The following is a 17315-nucleotide window of genomic DNA, read 5'->3' on the forward strand; positions in this document are numbered from 1 at the left end:
CTGAGTCTGATAAAAAACTTATGACATAATATATTCAGACTTCAGATTTTCTTTGTCAGCATAGATCAGGCATATATACACGGCATTATATGCATAGCTTGTGCATAAATCTCTTAGAGCAACATAGACATTTAAAGAAGTAAAGACCACCAAACTCACTACTGTGTGGCAATGTGCTGTTCTTACTCTTTTGCTTATATAGTAACAGCAACCTATCACTAGACACAAGGCAGCTGAACACAATTAACCAGCACTACCTAAGCTTGTTCCAGCTGCATATCATCTGTCATCCATTTTACATTGACTCTTACAGGCATGACTTTGCATTCCTCATCCATTTTACGTTCACCCAACAATATTAAATTTAACCCATTGTTCACTTGTTAGGAACAAATCCTGTGATTATCATCGTAGTGGCAGCTTGCCAGATTCTGAGTTACAGCCTCTGGGAATAACTCTAGGTGCAACAACAATAGAATTTCCTAATAAACATTTTCCTTGTGTACCAGACCCTTGGATTTGCTGGCCCGGGGGTGTCTCAAAACAGAACACAGAGTGAATCTCAGTAAGAAAACTATAAAACTTCCTTTCAAAACGGAGAATCACTAACACACACACAGTATATGTGTAAAGTTGGTCTTAACAAATAATAAAACAGTTGCCCTTTTATAGCTCTAAGTGAAAAATCCAAAGTACAAACTTTGAAGACAATTGAAAGGATTATAAATACAGGAAGATAAGACACACATGCATACAAACTCATTATCATCTTATTGTCACAACTTCACACCATTCTGAGTACCAAACACCAAAGAGCAATATTAATGAAGCAGTACAGTAGCAGTACAGAAGCCAGCAAGACAATCAACATAGATTTTCCTTCATAGATGCAAATTGGCAGATGACTGGCTTGACTGGGTGAGAGCATTTTTAATGTTTTATGTGTGTCCAACAATATGCTTAAAGGTTAAAGATGACTTAAAGTTATAATGCTTTTCACTTTTAAATGATGTGTCTTAGAGATATATTCTCTGACTTTTGTTTTTTCAGTGTGCCTTATTAGACTATAGGTTTCTGCACTTTCAGAATGTAATTGAAACATTCTCATTCTACGTGTGCATGTGATGCCACTATTGTATTTTAGATGTTTGGAGGAATAAAAAGATTTGCCTGTGTGACAGAAGACTTCCTAAAATCACAGATTTTAAAACAGCAACTCTAAACTGTGATGATGTGTTGTATTCATTCCATCTCCAAACGTCTTCAACCAATAATTTCTCTTCTCTTCTGACAGTTTTCCTACTTATTTAACTTTAGGTGATCAGCTATGTTGCTGTTGTTTAGTTAAGTCATGTCCGACTCTTTGTGACCCCATGGACCAGAGCACGTCAGGCCCTCTTGTCTTCCACTGCCTCCCGGAGTTGGGTCAAATTCATGTCGGTCGCTTCGATGACATTGTCCAACCATCTCGTCCTCTGTCATCCCCTTCTCCTCTTGCCTTTCCCAATACCAGAGTCTTTTCCATGGAGTCTTCTCTTCTCATGAGATGGCCAAAGTATTGGAGCCTCAGTTTCAGGATCTGTCCTTCCAGTAAGCACTCAGGGTTGATTTCCTTCAAAATGGATAGGTTTGTTCAATTTGCAGTCCAGGGGACTCTCAAGAGTCTCTTCCAGCACCACAATTCAAAAGCGGTCACCACAATTCGGCAGTAAGCCTTCTTTATGGTCCAGCTCTCACTTCCATACACCGCTACTGGAAAAACCATAGCTTTGACTATGCAGACCTTTGTCAGCATGGTGATGTCTCTGCTTTTGAAGATGCTGTCTAGGTTTGTCATTGCTTTCCTCCCAAGAAGCAGGCGTCTTTTAATTTCGTGGCTGCTGTCCCCATCTGCAGTGATCATGGAGCCCAAGAAAGTAAAATCTGTCACTGCCTCCATATCTTCCCCTTCTATATGCCAGGAAGTGACGGAACCAGTGGCCATGATTTTCGTTTTTTTGATGTTGAGCTTCAGATCATTTTTTGTGCTCTCCGCTTTCACCCTCATTAAGATGTTCTTTAAGTCCTCCTAACTTTCTGCTATCAGAGCGGTATCCTCTGCATAGTCAATGAATCAGAAGTAGATGTTTTTCTGGAACTCTCTGGCTTTCTTCTTAGTCCAGCGCATGTTAGCAATTTGGTCTCTAGTTCCTCTGCCCCTTCGAAATCCAGCTTGTACTTCTGGGAGTTCTCGGTCCACATACTGCTGAAGCCTACCATGTAAGATTTCGAGCATAACCTTGCTAGTGTGTGAAATGAGTGCAATTGTACGGTAGTTGGAGCATTCTTTGGCACTGCCCTTCTTTGGGATTGGAATGTAGACTGATCTTTTTCAGTCCTCTGGCCACTGCTGAGTTTTCCAAACTTGCTCGCATATTGAGTGTAGTACCTTAACAGCATCATCTTTTAAGATTTTAAATAGTTAACTGGAATGCCATCATCTCCACTGGGCTTGTTGTTAGCCATGCTTTCTAAGGCCCGCTTGACTTCACTCTCCAGGATGTCTGGCTCAAGTTCAGCAACCACACTATCTTGGTTGTCCGGGACATCCAGATCTTTATGGTATAATTCCTCTGTGTATTCTTGTGTATTCTTCTTGATGTCTTCTGCTTCTGTGAGGTGATCAGCTATAATCCTCTGTAACTTTTATATCTTGTCACATGACCAAATTATACTTTCTGCATTGTATGTTTCATAACTTGTTGGTTTTTATTCATTCACTTTGGTACTTTTTCACTTGTTACCATTTTGAACCAAAAAATTCTTAGCATCCTACAAAATATGCACACTTCATATATTGTTGTTGTTATTTCAATCTATATGCCACCCCATGGTGCTATCTGAGTGGTTTACAAGATGTTTATCATATATCTGCCAGTTTTTAAAGTCCAGAATTCCATGCTATACAATAGAAGTGAGAATACAGCATGATACAGTGCTCATTCTCAAGCAAATTTTAAGTTTTTGTTGTATGTTACATTTTTCATCTTAAGGAATGTGGGACATCTTTATTTTGCTTTTCTTGTGTAGCTATGATCACACTGTTCATTCCAATTTCCAAGATACATTTGTTAGCACACTCTGCTTTCTCATTTTAGATCTAAGAACTGCATTTTTGGGTTGCTTGCTTTTTATTGACTACCACAAATTTGTGGCTTTTTAAAAAATTCATTTTAGATCATGTTCACTGTATATCTGTTGCCCTTCTATGTAACTTGGACAAATGTGGAAAAATTATTTAGTTTGTAATCACCCACTGCAAAGTCAGTATACAGGAATTAGCTAGATACAAGAACAATATCTTGCTTGCTTACAGAACATATAACTGGCTGCGAGATTAATTAGACCCCCCCCCCAAACTGGCACAGTATCTAGAGACTATTCCAGAAAAATTGCAAACACTGCAAACTAGGTTTTCTACACACAACTGAATATTTTTTGTCGAGCAGTGAACAAAGAAAGATGTTGTAAGATTCATGAATTCAGAGACAAAACAAACAGTGAACCTATCAGAGTTGGCGGATATTCTATGAAGTGAGATGATGGGAAAAGCATGTTGAACCAAAGCAGTAAGGGTACATATGATCCTAGCTATTCTAAGCATTAGAACTGGGATGCAAAATCTATCAATGTGGTTGACTCTGTTCCCATCAGTTCTATCCAGAGCTGCCAGTCACTGGTAAAAATGGGAGATAGAGTCCAACCTATAGAAGACCACCAGTTTTCCATACCTGTATTAGTATATAGGTGAACACGAGATTTTGGTAAGCAAAGAAAAGAGTCACAGACAACCACCCCTCCGAAGAAAGCATGCACAGCATAACTGCTGGCAGAGTAATTCTTCCATCATGGAAAGCAGCCAGAATATTTCAAAGGATATTGGCCCCAAGTGACCAAGCTAATTTGGAGACCAAATCTCTCCAATTAAACTGACAGGAGAGAATAGCCGGTCCTGATTATTTTTAGAGACGCATGACCAACCTATAATCTGTGACTGGGTAAATGTTTAATATAGAGTGCTGCCAGTCCTTCCCATTTGGCATGCTCCATATGACTTCATTCGTTGTGTGTTCACATGCTTCTACTCTTGAAGCTCATTAAAAACATTAAAAGATCAAGGGTGAAATGTTTAGACTCACTAGAACCATGAGCAAATTTTGTTGTCATCTCATAGAGCTTTAATTTAGTGAACTGCTGCTCTGAGCCATATTTTATAGGTCACCAAGTAAAAGTTGTGGCCATAATTTTGTGCAGCACTAATTGCTAACATAGCCAAGAAACTGCGTCAAAATCAAATAATGAAGGATTGACAAGGCTATAGGAATTCTTTCCCAAACAAGATGAATTATTCCTATTATTCTGCATGAATCCCAATGGAGACAGCAGCCAAGAAATCAGAAGACAGAAACTAGGAAAGGCAGCAATGGAGGAATTAGAAAAGATCATCAAGTGTAAGGATGTGTCAACTGGAGGCCAAGGCCAAGATCATCCACCCTCTTTTATTTCTGATCACCATGTATAGGAGTGAAAGCTGGATTGTAAAGAAAGCTGACAGGAGAAAAGATGATTCATTTGAAATGTTCAATAGAAGAACTTTGTGGATACCCTGGACTGCCAGCAAGACAGCCCATTGGGCCCTAGATCAAATCAAGCCTGAACTATCTCTGGAGACAAGAATGCAGAAGGTGAGACTGTCCTGTTTTGGTCAAATGCTGAGAAGGCAGGATTCTCTGGAAAAGACAATAACACTGGGAAAGGTGGAAGGCAGCAGAAAAAGAGGAAGACAAACTATAAGATGGGCTGACCCCCAGGTTTCAGTTTATAAGAGCTGAGCAGGGCAATTGAGGACAGGACATTTTGGAGACTGATCATTCATAGATTCAGAAACAAGTTGATGCCACATAGCAACTCTGTATCGATGTGCTCTGACAGTGTAGGGTGGTAGATAGAGCGTAGGACTAGGATTCAGAAGGCTAGGATTCAAATTCCCGCTTGGCCATGGAAACTCACTGAGACGTGGCATTGGTAAAATCACTCATTAAATATTTCGTATACCTTGGAAAATCTAGGGTTGCCACAAGTCAGAACACAATGAACTATAATGGTTCTGACTTCCCTGCTGCAGAAATGGGGAAATGATTAACTTTTAATTTAGAAAGCTGCTTTTTTAAAAAACAGAAAGTCCTTGGTTCGATTCCAAACACCTCCTATTAGAAGATAACGAGGTGGGGTGCAGATAGGCCTATCCTTACTCTTGGGCTCTCAAAACCACTAGAAATTTACTACATAGGCCAACAATTTGATTCTAAAATATTCTTTTTAAAGAAGCTCCTTGTGCCAGAATGAAGTGTTAGTATATTTCCTCAGAGTCCAAAATGCATTCATCTGTAGATTTAATAATGATCAGAAAAGCCAAATGTATTTCAGGCTAGATGCCAGACCAGCTCCTGCTTAGCACAGCACAGCAAGACCTTCAGCAAAAATGTTTTTTAGAAAATGTCATAGGTTGGGCAACTCCCACAATCCTTCACCACTGGTTATGCTCGCTGCTGCTGAGGGGAGTTATAATGCAACAACATAGAAAGCCACAGTTCTGTCATAAGCCAAAAAAGTGTTGTAAGTAAAATGGTAATCCAGTTTGTTTTTCAGACTCTCAGCTTTCATTGATACTGTCCCATTTCATTCAATTGTGCACTGACAGCTCAGTTACCTGCTCAAAAATGCAATAAAAATAATGCAAGTTAGTTGGCACTTCCATTTACATGGTAAACTGGCTGTTCTAAGAGAAAGTACATACTTCCATGATGTCCAACTAATTTTTTAGAAAGCAATATGTTATAGTGTCACCATGGGTGAAACTTTAAACAGGTTTTATCTCCTGTTTTCTATTATTACATTTTATGTTGTATTCAAGATGTTAAGGCTTCCTCAGATAATAATCTATTTCAAAATCATTTAGTCCTTGTCTGTCTGTTATTATTCTATTTGCAATTTAAGCAGCATGCTTTGCAGAATACTATAACAATAGATGCTCTTGGCCTTTTCAAACATTGCCCTTCTATTTTTATTCATACACCAAAATGAACCCCTTCTACAGAAGAAGGCTTTTTGATTATTTTATTTATTGAATATTGCATTTGAAGATATACCGAGGTTAAACAGCATCAAAAGAACTTTTGTTACAGTTTACTTCAGTGAAATAAGAAGAGCTAGAAGACAGAGTATACTGATAAATAAGATTTTTCAAGCAGAAAGATAAAAGATGAATAGAAGACATTGAAATTGTTTCATTCCCTTATATCACTGGGAAATCCTCGTCAAGAAGTGGCCATAGATCCCCTATGATGCACTAAGAACTGTAGAATGCCAGAGATAAGGTTAAGCCGGTGATAGATACAATCTCTAGCCGATTGCTATACTTTTATGGGGCAAAACCAACAGAACTTACTTGTGGCACCTTAAAGACTAGCTTATGGTATTTATTTTCATGCTGCCACAGGATTTATAACACAGCTATTTCTGTGAAGAGATGCCTTAACGTAGAGTGAAGACCTCCAGGTTACATGGCCCCATAGGGCATCTTCCCAATTAAGCTGAAGTCAACCTTCCTCACGCTGCCCACTTACAACAATCAGGCTTCAGTGAGGCTTTGCACTGGCACTTGCTGGCGCCTTTTTCAAAAAGAGAGTCAAGGTCAAAGTTGTGGAACAGATTTCATCTCCTCTGCATACGCTGTGAACTCCCCTTCTGCACTGACTAGATTTGTGAAATGCTTCCCACACCAAATAGGCTTTTCACAAGCATCAAAAGTGAGAATTTTTTATTGTTGAGGTGATTTTAAAAATTAATTTTTATCACTTCTACAATGTGATCTGCGGAAAATAATGGTACTCGAAGACATAAAAAGGCCTGTATTTACACACTTATTGCATAGTGTACCTCACAGTGTGAGATTATGGTTTAATGCGATCATCCTTAGCCTAGGTCTTCCATATTTTGGATTGCAGTTCCCATCAATTGGCCACTCTGGTTGGGGCTCACAGAAACGGGAGAACAAACTTTCCAGTTGAGGAAGGCAAACATCTAAGTTGAGGAAGACTAGCTTAGCAAATTAAGATGGCCAAAGTTTGAGGTGATAAAATGGACTAATAAACCCATGGCTTCCAAACTTGGGCCCCCAGGTGTTATAAAACAATTCGGGGATTCTTGAGTATTGGCCATGGTGGCTGGAGCATCTGGGAACTTCATTGCTTTGGTAACTTAGGTCTAAACCATTTCAGAAGATAGTATTTCAAAATTCTCCTCTAGTCTTTCTCCTCTGATATGAAAGTCTTCTACATGCAGAAGTAATTTTTACACTTTTCAAACGGGGGTGTTTCTTCAACTGGCATTTAAAAGTATACTCCACTTTATCATCTAATTCTTCTGTGTAGGAACTACTGTACAGCTGCATCAAAGCCCATTTGTGTCAATCAGTGTAGCTTCATTATTAACAAATTCTAGTTAGAAAAGGGTATTTTGAGCACAAAAAATCAATAGCTTGACAAAGTATAATCATGGCTATGAACAGAGTTCTTGTTTGGAAAACTTTATATTCCTTCCAGATATTTTTTAATCTTGTATTTGGTCCACAATATTTTTCAATAGTTACACTGTTTAACCATTGAAGAGAGATAGTTAGAATTAACATTATTTTCATTCCTATTCTGTATCTTACTAAGGTAGCAAATTGTTCATTCTTTTTCACCATAGCAGCTATCACTAACTGATAATATGATAGCTGTCAGGGCCTATTTCTATTTATTTGGAGAGCAGATAAACTATTTAATAATAGAATCATGAAATAATGGAGTTGGGGGGCTATAAGATTATCAAATCAAATCCAGCTCAACATAGGAATCCAAATCAAAGCTGATCTGACAGATGGTTGTCTAATTTTGTCTTGAATGCCTTCAGCATTAAAGCGCTCATCACCTCCTGAGGTAACTGATTCCGTTGTTGTACTGCTCTAACAGTTAGTGTTTTTCCTGATATTCCACTTAAATCTGGCTTCTGATGGCTTGAGTCCATTATTATGTGTCCTGACTCTGTAGTAACTGAAAACATATCCTGCCCCTCCTCTGTATGACAATCTTTCAAGGATTTGAAGAGCGCGATCATATACCCCCACCCCAGTCTTCTCTTCTCAAGGCTAGACATACCAGTTTCTTTCAGTCTTGCCTTTCAGGGCTTGTTTTCCAGTCTCCTGATCATCCTTGTTGCCCTCCTCTGAATTTGTTCCAGTTTGTAGGCATCCTTCTTAAACTGTTGTGCCTTGAACTGGACACAGTACTTAAGCTGAGGCCTAACCAGTACTGAATAGAGAGGAATTAGTACTTCACGGGATGACACTATACTGTACGTCTGTTAGGTAAAGGTTCCCCTTAACAATTTTTGTCCAGTCGTGTTTGACTCTAGGGGGCGGTGCTCATCCCCATTTCCAAGCCATAGAGCCAGCGTTTTGTCCAAAGACAATCTTCCGTGGTCACATGGCCAGTGCGACTTAGACACGGAACGCTGTTACCTTCCCACTGAGGTGGTCCCTATTTATCTACTTGCATTTGCATGCTTTCGAACCGCTAGGTTGGCGGGAGCTGGGACAAGCAACAGGAGCTCACTCCATCGCGTGGATTCAATCTTACGACTGCTTGGTCTTCTGACCCTGCAGCACAGGCTTCTGCGGTTTAGCCCACAGCGCCACCACGTCCCTACGTCTGTTAATGCATCCTAAAATAACATTTGCCTTTTTTGCAGTCTCACACCACACTGTTGGCTCATATTCAGCTTTTGATATACAATTCTTGCATGTAATATTATTGAACCAAGTATCTCCCATCTTGTAACTGTGTTTGGTTTTCCCCCTAGATGTAGAACCTTGCATTTATTCCTGTTAAATGTTTCTGTCTTCGAGAGCATTAGCTATTCCAGCCAATTTTGTGCAATCTACAAATTTGATCCACATCCTCTGCGTGCACAAACACCCATCCTAGTCATTAACAGAAATGCTGAAGAGCATGGGCCCAGGACTGAGCCTTGACGTACCCTGTTGTTATTCCCCTCCCAGTCTGAGGAGCCATGAATAAGCACTCTCTATGATTTTATAAGCCACAGCGTATCCACCTGGCAGTTGTTCTATCCAGCCCATTCTTCTAATCAGAATATCATGGGGCACTTTGTCAAAAACAAATACAGTATATCCCAGCTACAGTATTCCCACCATCTGCCTGGAATGCTACCCAATCAGAAAAAGAGGTAAGATTAGTCTGACAGGATTTGTTATTGACAAATCCATGGTGGCTTTTGCTTATTACTGCATTGTTTTCAAAATGTTTGCAGAGTGACAGCTTTATATTCTGCTCAAGAAGTTTCTCTGGGTTTGATGTCAGGCTGACTGGTCTGTAGCTCCCAGGTTCCTCCTTTATGTCCTTTTTGAAGAAATGGACAAAATTCTTTAATAAATTATAATAAAATCTTGATCAGATGACATTATAAACATTGCCACCTTGCTACCTATCATCTATCAATTGCGTATTTTAGACCTGCTTTATGAAATTAAGGCTGTAGCCTTACACACATAGGACTAAAATTCACTAAAGCTCAGTGGTATTTCATTTTGAGTGTTTAGAAGCACATTATTCAATGCATACCAACTGAACAAACGGCAGAAAATGTATATCAAATGTTGAGAATTTTGATTATACTGTGTATACTCATAACATCAGCAGAGTAAGGAGATATTGGTTAGCAGAGATATTTATGACACTATGACACTGAGAGAGCAAAACCAACAACTTAGTCTATTTACATATATACATAGAGAATAGACATTCCTCTGGCAGCATAACATGACATGAAGCAACACACAGCGTAGGAAAAAGTGATCTGACTTACAGCAGATAAAGACGTTCATTTTACACATGACTTATGTAGTTCTGCGACCAATCAGAAAATACATTGCTTCGTTTTCTGTTACACAAAGTTTCATCATGTACACAGCTGTACAACATTAAGTCTTAATCCTTGATACCCACACCTGAATACAAACAGTACAGTGACTCAGGTAAAACCAGCCACTTTACATTTAACTATACAACATTAATATTTAATACATTTTCATATCAAAATCTCAACACCCCTCCTTAAATTTAATTGTTGTATAGACAAAGCTTATTGCATGTGCAAACATGCTTCTGCTTTGGCAATGGCTTCGTGAAAATTCTGCAATATTATTTTCACTTGGACAATATTGTAAATCTATCAGCTTCTGATCCACAGCACTCTTTACATTGCAATACTTTATGCAATTGTCATTGCTTCTACTCTTCATTTGACTGTCAGTTGCCAACTGAATGCAAGTGGTGCTGGCACTATTCACTGTGACAGGTAAATCAATTTGCATGTTTACATCTTTCAGTAACTGCACAAACCATGTGATTTCTCCACATAAATTACTTAATGAAGCATACTCAGCTTCCACTGTGCTTGTAGCAACTAAACCTTGCTTTCTAGACTTCCAGCCTATTAAAGCTTCACCTAGACTGATAGCCATTCCAGAAACTGACTTTCTATCAGTTTCACATGAACCCCAATCTGAATCTGCATAGCACTCTTAATTTCAGATTGTTAGATGCATTTACTTCAACGTGCAATCTATGTTTCCCTTTAAATATCTCAGCACTCTTTTGACACCATTCCAATGCTTTTGCAAGGTTTTGCAGCACTCTGACTTAAAATGTTTACTTTGGCTGCAATGTAAAACTTTGATTCACCAAAAGTCCCTTATGTTGCTGGGTACTATTTGGTAATGTGTTCAACTTGTTAATCCCTCTGCCACCAACCATTTTGTCTTGTTGGGCATGAGGCAATTTTAACATCTACAGTGGTGCCTCGCAAGACGATTTTAATTCATTTTAATTCATTCCACGAGAATCATCGTCTTGTGAAAAAAATCATCTTGTGAGGTTCCCTATGCATCGGTCTAAAAAAGTCTTGCAAAGCATCGGTCTTTTAAAAATGTCTTGCGAAGCACGGTAATAGAAAAAATGTCTTGCGAGGCACCATAGTGATCACAAAAACCAATTGTCTTGCGGGTTTTTCGTCCCACGAGGCACCACTGTACTCATAACTTTCAGGTTTAGACATTACCATATTTACATATGATGCTGTAAACCTCTCAGGTGGAACACCAAAATTAGACCTCTGTGAGCATCTTGGAACAATTTCCTCAGCCTCACTACATGTCTCATGTTCTCCTCCTACAGCTTCATTTCCTTCTTCATATGCTTCACTTTGTTCTTCATAATTTTCAAACCTCTCTTATCTTTAGACAATGGCAAAAGTATTTCACTATTTGCATGAATTTGTGACCAATTCTCATTCTCACAAAAATTAGCACATTTCCATACTGATCACAAATCTAACTTTTGCTTCCTGTTTGATAGCCTAAGAAAATCAACTTCCTTGCCTTAGAGCTACATTTTTTCCGGCATGTTTTCGGTATATGAAAGTCAAACATGACAACCAAAATTTTTCATGAGTTTCAAACAAGGTTGTCTCCCATGTAATAGGGTGTATTTTCTACTGCAGAGTTCCACACTCTGTTCTGAATATAATTAGCCCATTTTATGGCTTAACCCCAAAAACCTTTGGGTAACTTGGCATCAGCAAGGTCTAACACAGTTTGCAAAACTCCATTTCTTCTTTCTGCAACTCCATTCTCAGCAGGTGTGGATACATTTGTACACCTGTGATGAATGCCTTTTTTCTTAAGCCAATCTACACATAATGTGCTAAAAACTCTCCCCCTCGATCTGTCTGAACAGACACTACGGGAATACTAAATCCTCATTCTACCATTGCAACAAAATCTTTAAATCTTTGGAAACGTTCATTCTTATGTTTCATTACGTAGACATAGCTATAACGTGAGTAATCTGTTACAGTTAAACAGAACCTATTATCACCTTTTGTGCAGTGGTCCCACAACATCAAGATGAACCAACTGAAAAATTTTGTCACTGACTTTTGCTTTTCTTGCTCACAGGAAAAGCCTTTGACAGAGTTAATTTATAAATGTTACAATCTAAATATTTCTCAGTTTTTAATATTTAGATCAGACACAACTTCAGTTTTAAAACTCCAAAGCTTACATGGCCTTTCTATGTAGGCTATGTATACACTTTTCATGTGGTTCTGAGTTAACCACACTTATGGCTTCATTCATTTGGCTCTGATTCATCATATATAGATGATAATTTAGATAACAATTTGCCACCTGTGCACCATTTTTCATTACTTTGCATTTACCTTTCTCAAAAATTATAGTGTAGCCATCTTTATTTAGACTTGATACACTTAGAGCCTCGTGGCACAGTGGTTAAAACGCTGTACTGCAGCTAAAACTGTGATCACAACCTGGGGTTCAAATCCCAGGTAGCCGGCTCAAGATTAACTCAGCCTTCCATCCTTCCGAGGTCGGTAAAATGAGTACCCAGCTTGCTGGGGGGGGGGGGGCAATGTGTAGCCTGTATAATTAAAAAATTGTAAACCGCCCGGAGAGTTCTTGTAGCGCTATGGGGCGGTATATAAGTCCCATAAATAAATAAATAAATAAATAAATAATTCTCTAAGCTTGACACACACAAGATTTTTATAGTTTGCTTTAAGCAGTTTACATACATAGAACCTGTTCCAATTACAGATGCTGACTTTCCATCTGCTAGCTTCACTATCTTTTGAGCTGAAGGGGTTAGGTTTGTGAACAACTCCGTCTATTTTTTCCCCAAGAAGCACCTTGTCTTGCCTTTAAGAATTTTTTTAAAATGGTACGTCTTACAACAGTAATTTCTCCCTTAATGCCAGTGAAAGACTAAAGCAGCATGCAAGATTCAGTTACTGAACCTTAAGCCAAAATCAAGAACCAGAATATTGTTCAACCCTTTAATCACCCAAAACTGTCAACAACCAGTATAATAAATTGCTACTATTGTGGGTTTTTCCTGTTTAAAAAGGCCCTGCAAACACAACATATACTTTCACCGCAGTATGTCGACATTTCATTGCAGCTTCTTATCACAGATTTTGTACTACAAACCCACGACTTTAAAGCTACGAATTATGAATTGTGGGCTTTTTTTAGAGGGCCTGACTTTCAAAAGAAGAAATCAACATCCAAATACTGTATTAGGTTATTATTTGAATTTAAAATGTTCTTGAACCTTTAGGGGAAATTCATGCCAAGATGGTTAAATAATTTACTTTCTAGTTGTTTAACATCAAGGTCATAGTTCATCCTTCATTTTCACATATGCCCATCTCTATCAGATTCACAATTTAGGGAGAAAAAAGAATTACTAAGTAATTAAGGTTAGGGTAAATAAGAGGCATACCTATGTTTGTAAACACCTCTTTCTTAGGAACCATCATGCTAAAGATTACTCTTCACATGAAATAAACATATGGTTCTGTATAATCAATACAAGATTATTGATAAGAGGCTACTCAGTGCTCCAAAACATGTGGAGAAATGTTTGTTACATTTGCAACCTGCCCTGCTTTCCCAATGAGAGCACAGCAAAGTACAGGGTTTATTTTATGTCTAAAGCCACAGGCAAAGTAGGTTAACTTGAGGAGTACCAAACACTTATTGAATATCAAGACTGGGGATTACAGAAAGCAGTTAATATGTGCATTTTTTGTTGGGTAAAGAGTAGGCAGCAGGGAAACCTGAGCATCCTCAAGACTGTGGGGAAGTAGAGACTTTTTCCACATCATGCCACAGTCCTAACTACAATCCCTTTGCACACTGTACTTATTTGCATTTCAAGGGAATCTTCAACTCTAGCTTCACCCAGCTACTACTTTCATTTTTCAAAAAGCATGCATATTAATAGCATTCACCGTGCATTTTCTGTAGTTTGTCCATTTATGGGGATCTGAACCAGAATCTTGCAAGCACAGACATATCCAGCCTCTACAGTCTAACACTTCGGGAACATACTACTCAAATGTATTGCAAATCAAGAAATAGGGAACTAGATCTTACCAAGCTACAGCAACAGAACATAAGAGAAGTGTATCAAGAATCACAGCATTTTAGAACTAGGAAGTTGTTTATTCCAACTTGCGCCAAACTTACTACATGCCTGTCAAGTTGCCTTCCAGTCTTTGTTTAAATATCTCTAGTGCAGTGGTGTCGAACTGTGGCCCTCCAGATGTTCTTGGCCTTCAACTCCCAGAAATCCTGGCCAGCAGAGGTGGTGGTGAAGGCTTCTGGGAGTTGAAGTCCAAGAACATCTGGAGGGCCACAGTTCGACACCACTGCTCTAGTGTCTTTACGCCAATAATCTTCCAAGGCAGTTGGTTCATTTATCAAATAGTCCCTACCATTAGGAAGTTTCTCCTAAAAAATAACTGAAGGCTGCTTCCTTGAACTTTCCACCAGAGGCTGCAAATTGTAACATACTGTATTACTTGTTACACGTTAATTTTTATAAGCAATATATTAATCATTTTCAAAACTCACCAGTAATGCCACATATGCTTTCATGCTGTTTTTCATCTTTTTTAAAACATTCTGAAAGCCCTTCATCATGAATGCAGGAAAAATACCTATTCTTTTTTTTCTTTCTTTATATTCTAATTACAAGCCATGAGGGATACACACACCTTCTTTGAAAGGGTAACAACTCTCTAGGAAACCGTACAGTTCTTAAAGGCCTGTAAAGAAGGCACACAGATCAGCTACATGCCCTGCTTCCAAAGGAATCCCTCTTACCCAGGAAAAAGACGGTGAAAAGCCAACACTGCCAGCAGCATGCTGAAAACCCCCATCTTTCAGGAGGAACAAGGCAAAATCCCTTTCTAGTCACTGCAAAACAGTGAGCTCATTCATCACATTTCAATCACAACATGGTGTTTTGCCCTTATTATAAAACCTCAGTGAACGGCAATGTTATATTTCTAACCTGTTACTCGCAAGCTCTGCTTTTTGCCTATTCCATTTTTGTTCTGTGCTCTGGGCACTAGTCTGCTCCATCATTTGTCTTCAAATATTTGAAGACAATTACAGTATTGTTTCTTTCCTGTATCTTTCCTCCTACAGACTGAATATACCTCAATGAACCGTTCCTCATGATTAGGGTTTCTAGACCTTATGTATCCTGAGATGTTTTCTGAGTATCAGTCACTTGATAGTCATATTTCACAAGCATTTATATCAGACTTCCAGATTAATGATATGTGAGATCTGTAAGATCTTTATGAGATGTTTTACATGCCTTTCTTCCAGAAATACTTTTAAACTGTCCACAAAGCAAAAGGCGATGGTCACACCTATTTTCAGAAACAGATGCCCAACTCTGTTCAGAACAGCAGAATTAAATAATTCCATCTTCACAGAGGTCTCCATTCCTCTATTTATTTTCAGGGGTTCATTGGACATTGCTTGCAAGAGAAAACTACAGAAGCCCTTGCATTTTCCACTGGTAACTCCTTGAAGAAAGGTTGGATTGATTTCCATGAGCCAGATTAAACTCCAAAAGATGATAAATGGCACCACCCTTCTCCGTATCCAGAAGTAACCCCTGCTATGTTCAGTGGGGCTTACTCCCTATGTAACTCTCTTTTCAACTCACATTTTTTAGGAAGTAGAATTTAGCAGATTACTTTTAGAGACACATGTTTAAGTTCAGGCTCAAACTGAAATCAAATCTTCCCCTACCCCCTGCCCAGTTCAAAAGGACACATTTGGGAATGTGACACTTAACCTTAATAAGCAATATTCCATACTCAGCAAAGTGTGCTGCTTATATACCGCTCCATAGCGCTTCAAGCACTCTCTGGACGGTTTACAAGTTAATTATGCAGGCTACACATTGCCCCCCCCACAGCGGGCTAGGTACACATTTTACCAACCTCGGAAGGATAGAAGGCTGAGTCAACCTTGAGCCGGCTACCTGGGATTGAACCCCAGGTCATGAGCAGTTATGGCTGCAGTACAGCAGTTTAACCACTGTGCCACAAGGTTCTCTAAAAACAGGTAAAAACAGGGCACTTCACAGGACTATTTTTAGAGAGACATATCCAGATATTAGGTACATGGATAGCTCAGTGAGTTAGGTATCTGGCTTCAGAGCCAAGGGCTGGGAATTTGATTCCTCACTGTGTATCTCAGGAAAAGAGCCAGCATTGGGCAAATTGCACAGTCCCAGGGTTCCCCCAGAAGGAGGAAAGAATAAGTAACTTATGAGTACTTGTGAAGGACAGGGAGAATGGGGAACCCCATTAGAAGAGAGGACAGCCCACTCTTTGGGGAGGCATGTGAAGGAGATCAGGAGGCAAGTGAGAAGGATACAAGAGGGATAATAGAGACTTTAGTGGAGGAAAAGAGGAACATAGAGGTTTGTTTAGTGAAGAAGGGAGAAGGAAAGGGGAGGAGCTATGGCTTTCAATGTGGGAGGAAGATACAAAAGAGGGGGAAGGAAGGAGATTTGGAAGTAGGTTGGAAAGAGAGAGTAAGAAGAATGTAGAATCAGCTAAAGTGGATCAAAGGGAACAAAAGTATGAGCAAATGCAGGATTTGCTGAAAGATTTTCCAAACCTTAAAGTAGTAGGTTTGCTGCCCAACCCAGAGATCTCCAAAGAAGGGGAGACTATCTACGAGACGCTGGAATGGCCAGTGATAGTGTTCCAGTGGGGGCAAGGTTGTGGGAAAAAGCTGATACGCCCTGGTCCGATATACAACTCTCCGGCAAAAGGAGACTGGGCGCGTCACCTGTGTTGTGGGATGGTGTGCACGATGAGGAACGCAGTCCTGTGCAAGATCACCGACCGAGAACGACTTGGCCCTGCACCGCAGTGAATAGAACACCAGTAGAAGAAAAGTCTACATGGACTAGTTATGGCTAGCTACCTGATCTGTCTTGTTTTGACCCCATTGGTTTAATGATTAATACGCCACAAATTAATAAAGTTGAAGAGAACAGTTTAAATCAGTCTGTCTTTTCTTCCTGCCAAAATAGAGGAACTGTCAGTAGTTTCAAAAGAACCCAATCACAGTTGTATTAACCTAGAAACCTTGAAAAGGATTTCCATAAGTCAAGATCAACCTGATGGCATATAATTAATTAAATATCCAGATACTGGCACTGTTCTTCTGCCAAGGCAGATTCTCCTATCTGAACCGAGTAAATAGTGCTTTTCAAAGTAACTGGACTGCTCTGGAGGTTCACACATAC

The sequence above is a fragment of the Pogona vitticeps genome, chromosome 3 (assembly GCF_051106095.1).
Source record: "Pogona vitticeps strain Pit_001003342236 chromosome 3, PviZW2.1, whole genome shotgun sequence".
NCBI lineage: Eukaryota > Metazoa > Chordata > Lepidosauria > Squamata > Agamidae > Pogona > Pogona vitticeps.